Raw genomic sequence first — 10,948 nt, 5'->3', positions numbered from 1 at the left:
GATCAACTCAAGCTCAATGGTGCTCTAGCTTGACACCATGTCATTAGTCAACAATATTTCAGTACTTCTCTCCAAATACGTGGACATGTATTGTCATTTTTGTAGTTATTGTTGATGTATAATGTTTGTAAAATCTTTTCTCTCAAATAATCACTTCACAGTTTTTTCTCCCTCATCCTAGTTCTCAAAGATTGGTATAGGTGAAAATCATCAGGAAAGCATCTATGGGAGAGCTCAAGAATGTGCATGTTAAACACACATACTGGAAAGTTTGATACTGTTGATCTATGTAGCACATTTTGAGAAATATGACTGTAGCATTTCGTACTAAAACTTCAAAGTAATTCAGTGATGTTAAAATAAAAATATATGTGAGCCCTGGCTGGGTGGCTCAGTTGATTAGAGCATCGTCCTGTGCACCAAAAGGTTGCAGGGTCTATCCTTACTGGGGGTCAAATCCCTGGTCAGTGTTTCTCACATCAACGTCTGTCTCTCTGTCTCTGTGTCTGTCTGTATCTCTCTCTCCCTATCTCCCTCTCTTCCTCCCTTCTCTCTCTCTGTAAAATAAATAAACATATCCTCAGGTGAGGATTATTAAATATATATATACACATATAGATATATATATATGTGTATATATATATATGAAGACCACCTTTAAAGTTTTTTTCCCTCCATGTCCATTTAAAGTATTTAGAACTCGTCAATGTAACACTATTTAATATTTCCCTTTATGATGATTCTACATGTTTTCTGTTTAAGTAATTTTTAAGTCTGATGTAAGTAAATAGAGATGTTATAGTCTCCTATAAATCAAGGTTTTATCACTTTTAGAAAGTGTTTATTTGAGAAAACATTATCTGATCTTATGGGAATTATTAAATATTTAATTTTATAATTGCATAGCTCAAGTACTCTTTGGAAAGAAGGACATAAATTTGGATTTTTCATAGGGAAAAAACAGCTAAATACAAAATGGCATTCCTCTTATTGATTAAAGAAAAGTTAAAAAGAAATCATTGTTCTAGTGGAGAAAGTTTCAGATACTCTAGTTCGTCTTTCTGACTGTCCATGAAAAGAGAGACAGGAAAATGAAACATGGCTGTGGAGACTTCATAGCTAAGCTAAACTTTGGACAAAATTCTTTGAGTAGAACGATCATTTCGAGGGAAAGCTAATGACTGCTCTTTTATATGTTGTAAGTAAGTAGGGGTTCTTACTAGAGAGGTAAACAATAGCCTTCCATGTTCAAAAAAATTTTAAATAGACATTGAAAAGCACTCTGAACAAGCATCGATGTAAATGATTTGTACTCTACTGGCCAAAAAGGCAAATCCAATAAGAAGAGATATGTGGTCACTAAAATTCCCAAAAGAAAAATGAAAATCAAAGATTCATTTCCTTTCCTGTAAAACACCCTTAAAGAGTTGCCTTCATTTAGGCTGCCCATTCTGGGCTGCAAGTGAAAGGGCCTTCACACTGGAGACCTACGTTTTCAACTTATTTTCCTTAATAGCCCGACAGTGCACATTTCATCTGTTGTTCATCTTGGTCTCTTCTATGGCCTTAGACAAGATCCAGACAAAGCTTTGTGTTAAGCCTTCAGCAAGATGTATTTCATACTCCTGGACACATGATTCTGCATGTCCCTTCCTCTTGCTTTGATTCCTGAGTATGTAAAGGAAGGATGGTTGAGGAGGCACCTGTACCTCTGTCCTAGGAAGGAACAGGTCTGGGTTCCTAGGCTAGTTCATATGTCACCTTCCCACACCCTTCCCCAGGGACAGCAGAAATCAGATATCTTTGTGGAATGCTTTAATCCCTTAGAGGTGTTCCAAGGTGTGGAAAGAGAAGAACTCTCACTCTCGGTCCCCTAGGAATAACAGGTGGCAAGAAAGGGCCATTTTCTGTGTAATATATGAGTATGTTTGTTTCTTATCTTGCATCATTCATAGGGGGCTCTGAAGCTTGGGATGTAAACACATATATAAATGATGGCATGGGTATGCTCGTGGAGGAAGATAGAGTTATTAAGATAGAATTTTATAATTTCCATTATGTTCAGTTCCTTCTGCTCTTAGGATAAAGGTAAATTGGATGTTGTAGGAAGATGCAGAGAACATCTTTGGTGCTGCTTAATGCAATTCCTATACCATGGCAAGTATATTTGAGGTCTTCCTAAGTAATCAGATGTTGAAACTTATTAGTAGATATAAAAGGCAGATGTGGAACTGAAGGATGAAGAAAAGCAATGGAAATGGAATGTATAAGTTCAGTGGAAGAGAACAGAATAGTATAAGTAGAGAAATGCAGGGAGCTATATTAAAATTCTATGGTATCCAGGTAAATTCACCAGCAATGTGGTAGTAGACTGTATAGAAACACAGATTCTCTAATGATCAATTGATATGTTCCACTAGGCAATCAGTTTGATTTCAGAGTTGAAGATTTATTGCCTCTGAGCTCCTTAAAGAGTGTCATCAAAAACCATGAGACATTTAGAAAAGAATGCCCTTATTTTAAAGGACACAAGCTTATGCATTTTGTTAAGTGTCATAATATGTGCAACTTACATCCAAATAATTCAGTGAAAAAAGAGACGGTAAAAACAGACATGGCAAAATGTTAAGAACTGGTAAATCCTAGTAAAAGTTTTCATTTTTTCAATGTTTCTGTGGCTTTGGAAATTTTAAAAATAAAAATTGGAGAGTAAAAGTAATGGTACAAGTATATTTATATTTATAAAGACAGATACCACATAAAGTAATCAAAAGAGCTAAAATTGATTTTCCATGGAGAGAAAAATCTGATAACAGTGGCTGACTGCTGTTTCTCATTATATGACTTTTAGAACTGAGTCTTCAAACCCTGTGAATGAATTCTTTGACAAAAACTAAACTCGGACTTTAAAAGAAAAAAAATGAAATAGACAACCTGGGAAATTAGATTGCCAGATGCTTCATGAAAACACATTGATAAATATGGTCTTATAGTTTTATCTAAATGTACAAGAAAAAAAATTGCACCATCTCTATGAAGAATACAATCACTCCAGGAGGAGGATGATAACCACATAAAGGAGCAAGTCAGAGATGAAATATAAGGAATATGAATATCAAGGGAGGGGACAATGTTCTCTATGGCCGTGCAATTCAGTCTTTCTTAAGAAGTAGTGCAAGATAATTTAGTCATGAATGTCATAGGGGAGCACCGTGTGAGCCGTTCCTGGATCTGAGGGTTATGGTCCAGAGCCAGCTGAGGAGGGAGAGAGGCTCTGAATGCCACATTGGGTTGTCACGGATGGGGGGAATGAACACGACACATCGCAAACACTTCTCTGTTTGCCAGGAGAGGGGACCTGAATCTTCCCTCTAGTGGAAAAGACCCCGAGTCCCCGGGTCCAAAGGCTTTTATTGAGAACCATATGTGCAGGGGTATGGATGCAAAGCTCATCAATCAATGTCAGAAGGCTATGTTTACAGAAAACAGAGATCATAGATAACAATTGGAGGAACACAAAAGATCTGCCTCAGGTCAGAGTCTATGAATAATGTAAATCTCCATCCCAGTATGAGCTGGTTATCATAGCTTTTGAGGGAAGAACAAAGCATGCTCCAAAGAACTTACTTCTAGGACTCATTTCCTTTGAGGGAACCACCTGATCCAGTTTATGGCTGTACCTGCCTTTAGAGTTGTTTCAAGCCTGAGCCAGGCGGGTGGGGCAGAGCCACCAAGAGATAAGGAGACTCCTTTCATAAAGAATGAGGACTCTTGCCACGTCCAAGCTGAGCTGAGGGGTGCAGGCCTTTTTGCCTTTTCTCCGTGTCCCCCAAGTCCTTGTCTGCTGCCCATACCAGCTGTGTCTGTCCTAGGTCACCCCTCCTTTTGAAGAATCTAACCTATCCTTGACTCTCCGACCATCACAGGGCCAAGCAGGGTGGTGTGAGGGAGGCAGGGGCTGCACCCCTGCCAGGGGAACAGGTTTTGTCTCCTCAGTGGCCTGTTTTCCCAAGGCCTCCTTGATTATTTCCAGCCTTCGGGCCCTCTTGCCTGTTGGTGAGGTTACAGTCTCTGAAACCAGGCAGGAAGGTTTCCAACACATGAAGATTAACATGACTTTGGTTATTTCACAGATCCATTGAAATCACTAGATGCTCTTACTAACTTACTATGTCTTAAAGGTCATTGTCTATACTTCAGCTTTATAGATAGGTTGTTGATGTCCTAGAAAACTCAAACTACTGGTTCTTGTACAAGAGGTCAGAGATCATTGTGAGTAGAGGAATACAGGAAGGTACTTCACATTCTGTGGTTGTAATGGGGAAAGAGCTCACCATTCCTGTGTTTATGTTTTTATTTTATTGTCATTTGTTTAACAAAGACATTACATTCCCTAAGAAGAAGGAAAATCCTGATGATACTTTCCTGTATTCCAAAGGTTACCTCATACCTAGGTTAACTATTCTCAAGAGGGCACATAATCTTCACTACACTATAATCCAATCTAACGATCTCATAATCTAATCCTAGCCCTGCTCTCTCTGCCCTCCCTGTAATCTTCCTTGCACACCTTCCTTAATTTCAAATGTGTAAAAGAAGCTGCAATGCTGTTACTTTCTGGAGCATTTGAAATCTTGCTCCCCCGCATATGTCTTCAGCTTGGCTCAAATAAATTCATAAAAATTCTCTACAGGTTTAGATGTTTCTTATGTCAACAGTCATGTAGTGTTTGGTTTCAGATTTATTCCCAACCTTTATCTGCTCGGTACCACAAGAGGTTGATCCTGCTGGTTTCCATTTGCTTGGGCCAACAGAGGGAATTGGTAAGAAATTGGAAGGCAGAGAAGTGAAGAGGCCAGGGTTTTATTTCTCCTCTTGCATGCTGACTTGGGAGAAAATTATGGTAATACCTGTGCCTCTTCTTATGGCACCAGATTACGATTTAGTTCTTCCTTCCATGATCTCAGTTTCTTTTTCTTTTTTAACATTTATTTACTTGTTTATTTATTATAGAGAAAGGTGAAGGGAGGGATAAAGAGAAAGAGAGAAACATAGATGTGGGAGAGGAACATCAATGAATGTTTAACTTTCACACACGCCCTGACTGGGGCTGAAACTACAAACCAGGTATGTACTCTGACCAGGAAACCCACCTTTCTCTTTGTGGGATGATGCCTAACCAACTGGACCACACCAGCCAGGGCTGTAGTCTCAGTTTCTATTGAGCATCGCTGGCTCCTGGGTTCTAGTAATTCTATATGTAGTAGTTTGTTGTTGTTGTTTTAATCCCTGCAGCCTGAGGGATGATGGCTTCTGCTATTGCTCAACTCAGCATTGTCTCATCACCCCTTATGTTTTTCATCTCTTCTGACACCTTTGTAATTGTTTCCTCTATTTAAGGTCCCTTTAGAACCATCTGTCAAGGGCTCTGTTTTCCTGATTAGACCTGGCTGATCTGGGCTGTAGATGTTGTTGAGGTCCCAGGAGCCAGGATTGCATGATGTATGGGAATGACCTTTAGACAAAGGGGAAAGATAGAAGGTGATACTACTCGATTTGTGAAGAGATTAGGAAAAGATTCTTGGCAGAATGGGACATTGAAAAAGGAAGATGTATATTATGGGGTGCCTATATTGGAGCTGCTAGGTAAGAAGTATATATATTCTGAATCTCATTATAACCATGTTTTGTTCTCTCAGTTTTGACTAGGTGTACTTGGATAATCCTCAGAGCATATAACCTTTCTCCTACTAGCTCATTAGCAGGACCTGAGTTTGGGTTTTTCTTCTAATGAACAACTACACTCATTATGCATCTTGGTGTCCAGGTGAAGACCTAGACTTCGGTAATATACACAAGTTGTTTGGGGGATGTCTAAGTGGATTTTATTAGGTCAACTTTCTTTTCCATCCAGATTTTGACTTTTGCTGATGATAAAGCTTATATGCAGATTCTGACTCACTTGTTAATGAAGAAAATAAACTAGGCTGATTCTTAAAAACCTTGGATTCAGGTTCACAAATGTGATTATTAAAGTAAAAAATAGAGACTTAAAATAATTAAACTAATAAATTCTTATCTTTCATGAATACATTGAAGCTTTATTTCAAGTTTAAATTTAATTAACATTGCCTATTAATACAATAAAAGTTTATTTATCAACTTAATTATTGATCTAAAATAAAAACGCTCTATGTCCTTCCAATAATTTCTGTTTATTTTTTGGATCATTTAGTTAGTATTTTAAGTATGTTCTTTAAGCAGTCACTTAAGAACTACTTTAATTGGGTTCATTTTATTTCTACTCAATTCTTCTATTACTTACTATTAATTTTTCCCTAATTAAATGCATCTTTGTGTTTATAAAAACCCAATGATACCATAATAATATCCATGAAAACATTCACATATAAATTCCCAGATTTTCTATTCATAAGTTCTTTTCTCACACTGAAATATGAGCAAAAAAGAAAGGAAACAGGTGAACTTAAATGCCATGAACTTATATTTGTTCTAAGCTTTTGGAGGGAAGTTATAAATTGCTCAGGAAGAATTTTAAAGACCAAACTGAAAATCATCCTATTGTATTGTAGCATGCTTCATTTCATGCGTTTTAAAATTTAACCTAGGTGATAGGTATTCACGATGGCAGATGTTCCAGGATTGTTTGCACAACTCCATTCAGGCAAACTGGGTCAGGTAGGGCTGCATGATTGAAATGACAAATTATTCCAGTTCTCTTTAGATTCTGTCTCCTCTCTATCTAGTATCTCTCATCTGCCATTAAAGGGAAACTCAGATTTGCTTCCTTTATACAGATTTCCTTCTTTGGAACCTTTTGCTTATTCCTAACCTGTTTGGTTTTACTGTTAGTGCCTATAATTAACACATTACATGGTGGGAAATTTCATCCCTTTTTTCTCCTTGTACTCTCAAACACATTTTTTCCCCTCCCCTTCAAATATGCCTTCTTTTAACTTAAAAAAATCAGAGAAGCAGGCATGTTAAAAAAAAAACAAAACAACACCCTCCAATAATGCCAAATAATTATAGTTAAAATGGCTTCCTATTTTTCTTCCCCAGGGTCAGTTACCTCCCAGAGGTAAATCTCAGCTCAGCACATTTTCACATGTGCTCTCTCATGCTTCTGGGCCTTCACCCTTCATGGTTCTCAGTCTGGAATATCATCTCACATCCTCCGCCCATCTTTCAAGTCTCTGAAAAGGGTCATGCTCTGTAAACTATTTCTTGATACCCTTAGTCAGTATTCAGCATTTTGTTCTCTATATTTCCTGATACACTGCTTGTACTGTTTGACACTCATTTCATTCTGTCCTGTTTTGGAAAAAGCTCTTTACCTATTATGAATTTCACTACATTTTGTTACACTTTTCTTGAGGAAAGGAGCTTAATTTATTCACCTATGTATCTATTACAAAATCCAACCTAGCCACTCTTACTACATATTTAAGCCATTAAATTGAATGTATTTAAAATAGTACATTCATTATCCATTTTATGAGGCTCTGTCACAGCCAGATTGTCAAATTTCTTAGGACAGGGGCTGAGACATTTTGTTTTTGTAATACAATAAAGATGGCAGTAAATTAAAATGTTACAACTCAGACTGAAATCTATGCTTTCTGAATCTATGTGTATGCATATGCCAATCCCCTTGTACCTAAACTCAGGGCTTATACTCAGCATTCTTGCAGGAGGCTGAAAACAACTTGCTTTTGCTATCATCCTGCTTCCATTCACACTCCACAGCCTAAGATAGAAGTGCAGACTGCCGCCTCCTGGTGTGATGAGAAAACAGATGCTTAGAGAAGTTAGGTGACTTGGCCAAGGTCAAATAGCTATCTAGAGGCCCTATCCTCATTGTTGCCCTCACTTTTGCCTTGTGTGACTGAGACATTGTTATTTCATCTGTATTGACCCTGTGTGGAGATAGCTGCATCAGCAGGAACAGCAGCATCAGGCCTCGCTCCAGACATCAGAGAAAAAGACAACGTATCTCTTGGCGAGACAGCTTCAGAGCATATGATAACACCTCAGTGGAGGATGATTAAGATGAGGAAGATGGTGAAGACTCAGAGGATGATGAGAACATGGAAAACATGGATGAGATGAATGATTCAGTGAGTAGCCTGATGGCATATGGGCCACTGAAGTGGACGTGGGTGGCCATGAGCAGGATCATGGCCAGTGGATAAAGTAGTGTAAACCCTGATATTTGTCTTTTTATTTTCTTTATATAATGCAAGTGCCTGACTTAAGTTTGATACAAAGGCATCCATTTCAAAGAGCCATACACTTCAAAGACAGCTATCCACAATAAACACGTTGCCTAGAGAAAGAACCAGGCCACGTCCCTCACTGTTGCTCCTCCCTCCCCTACCCATCCCTCCAGAAATCTTAGTTGAGTTCAATAAGAACCCATTTGGGCCACTCGTTTGTTTCTTTGCTTTAAATTACCCTTTTATGTCTTAAATTCACCAGTAAAAACTGATCTCATGAAATGTTCAGCCTCTACCCTTGATCCCAATAAAAGCAGAACCCCAAGCCCATGTGCACACTCTCTTTTTCTCTCCTCTCATTGCTGTTGTATGACCCCAGGTGTGCTGTGCAATTTACTGCCTCGTAACTTTTCTGACTTTTCAAAGTTTCTTGGTGATTATTGCTGAAGAGTGTGTTGCAATCATAATAACCACAAAGGTTGATCCAGCCACAGTACTGGTTATTGATAGGCTAAGATCAGTACAAAACAGACAATCTAGGTAGACAGGGCAGCGTAGCCTCAGGAAGATACCAGGCCAGCCCAACCTGCTTTATATCCCCTACAGAATAGCCTGATGGTGATTTAAGAAAAGAAAAACACAACAAGTAAAACTTCTGCTCACTTGGTCTACTCTTAAGGAAATGTCACATCCAAGCCATCAGAATAAGGAAATCCAGACAGTAGAATTGTCAATAAGTTATTAAGCTGAAGAGGTTTATCTGTTTCCCATGAGTGAGTATCTAGTTAACATAAATTGGTTAAAATTATACATCCAGTAATTGAAATTATTACCCATGAAGTGGAACGAAGGAGAAATAGATACTGAATCGCAATGCATTCCACTCACATTCCCAACATATTGATTATGCCAACTGCACTCTCCTTCCTTTATTAAAATTTGTACAAATTAAGTTGAAAAAAAAGGAATGTGGCATGCGAATAGTCAAGCAAGAAGTGTGTTTAGTAAAAAGAATAAATCCTCACATGCATTCAAACACTATGCTTCAGTATAAGGAGCCTGGAAGCCCTTTAAATAATTGGCTACTTAGGATGTCAAAGAAACTAATCCAGAGAAGTAAAGGAAATTGGAAACTTAAATGGGCTTGGAGTTCCTGTGATTCCATAGAAATGTTTGCTGCGAAAATTTTAGCAAATAAAATTAAAAACGATTTCTGAAGTTTTAGATCAGAACTCCTCAAATTTGTAATGTGTAAATGAAATGAATTACTTGGCGATCTTGTGAAAATTCAGATTCTAATTCAGTAGGTCCCTGGGAAGTATCTAGGTTTTCCTTCTCTAACAAGCTCCCATGTGTGCTGATGGATCATACTTGTAAAGCCTTACACTACGCAAAGCGTTTCTGGGTTGTTAAAACACTGGCATTCTCCTACATAATTGTTAATATTTACAATTGAAAAAATGCATTGGGGACAGTAAGAACATGCCAAAAATATTCTTTATCTGGATTAATGATGTTGGAAAGCCAAATCATGAGTCAAAAGTACGCTCTACTTGAGTCACAGTGACATCAGTTTCAGAACTTGTTTTAATCCATATGACAATAGGCCTACATTGTTTCTCATGTCTGTTAGTAGTGAATTATTCATATGAATGCTTCAGAACAGCCTTCTATAAATCATACAAGGAGAATTGAATTGGGAATTGTAATGGTGAGAAATTTTGAGCTCCTTACTGGATTTACCTGGGCTCTCTCTGTTATCTTTCTTTTATTCTGACCAAATCATTCCTGCTGATTTAATAGCTCCTAAATATAGCCACAGAGGCTCTTTCATTGTGGTACGTGATTTTTCAGTTCTGTGACTTTTAAAGTCTTGTCAGATGGATATTAGAGTGAATATTGAAATCTCAAAGTGCCATGTGGGAGATCTTCTACAGAAAGTTTGCAGTGGTTTAGCCCAATGATTTTTCTTGATTAACAACATTGGACTAATATGGCTCTATTAATAGGCAATCTCACTTTTTTCATGGGTTAGCTATTTGATCTTAGACAATTTACGATTTACCTGTGCATATTATTTTTATCAATTAAATGTAGATAAAATTCTCTGCCTTGCCTGTCTGATAGGGTAGTTTTGAGACCAAATGAGGAAATGCATATGAAAGTGATTCATATAATATAAAGTGCTATATAGATGATGATTACTGTCTCAGCTTTAGAATGACTTATGTACATAAAAAAATAGGTAATTTTAATAAAAGCACCTAATCCAACTCAGTTACAGGAATAGTTTGCTATTCCATCTAATAATAATATAATGTTCTATCCTGTGCCCCTTAGAATAATTTGGTTTATAAAAGAATTGACAAAATTTTATATAGAAGAATTTCACTCATTTACATTGGCTTCCCATTGATACCTAGCCATAAACTGGGGGTTGGGATATAATGATTAGAGTAGTAAGAAATTGAGTATGTTGCAAATAATATGTACAGATTTTTAAATTAATTGAAACAATCATGAATATGATAAAAATGGCTTCATGGTAATTTTTTTTTTAAAGATAGCTTTAATAATGCTTTGTCTTACTGGTCTCAAAAGATTGACTTGATCCAGGATGGTAGAGGAGTAGGTGGATATTACATTCATCTCCTCCTGGGACCAAACTGAAATTACAACTAAAATATAGAGCAATTAGCGTGACTAGC

At 37.4% G+C, this 10,948-nt stretch overlaps 1 pseudogene; it reads left to right on the top strand.

Moving 5' to 3' along the window:
• Positions 1–5,510: 5,510 nt before the first annotated feature.
• LOC129072284 (anaphase-promoting complex subunit 15-like) lies at positions 5,511–8,221 on the top strand (annotated as a pseudogene).
• Positions 8,222–10,948: the final 2,727 nt, after the last annotated feature.

The sequence above is a fragment of the Pteronotus mesoamericanus genome, unplaced genomic scaffold (assembly GCF_021234165.1).
Source record: "Pteronotus mesoamericanus isolate MK-2021 breed Mesoamerican mustached bat unplaced genomic scaffold, CSHL_Meso_final contig_116, whole genome shotgun sequence".
NCBI lineage: Eukaryota > Metazoa > Chordata > Mammalia > Chiroptera > Mormoopidae > Pteronotus > Pteronotus mesoamericanus.
Note: the sequence above shows the minus strand (reverse complement) of the source record. Positions and strands in the feature narration are given on the sequence as shown.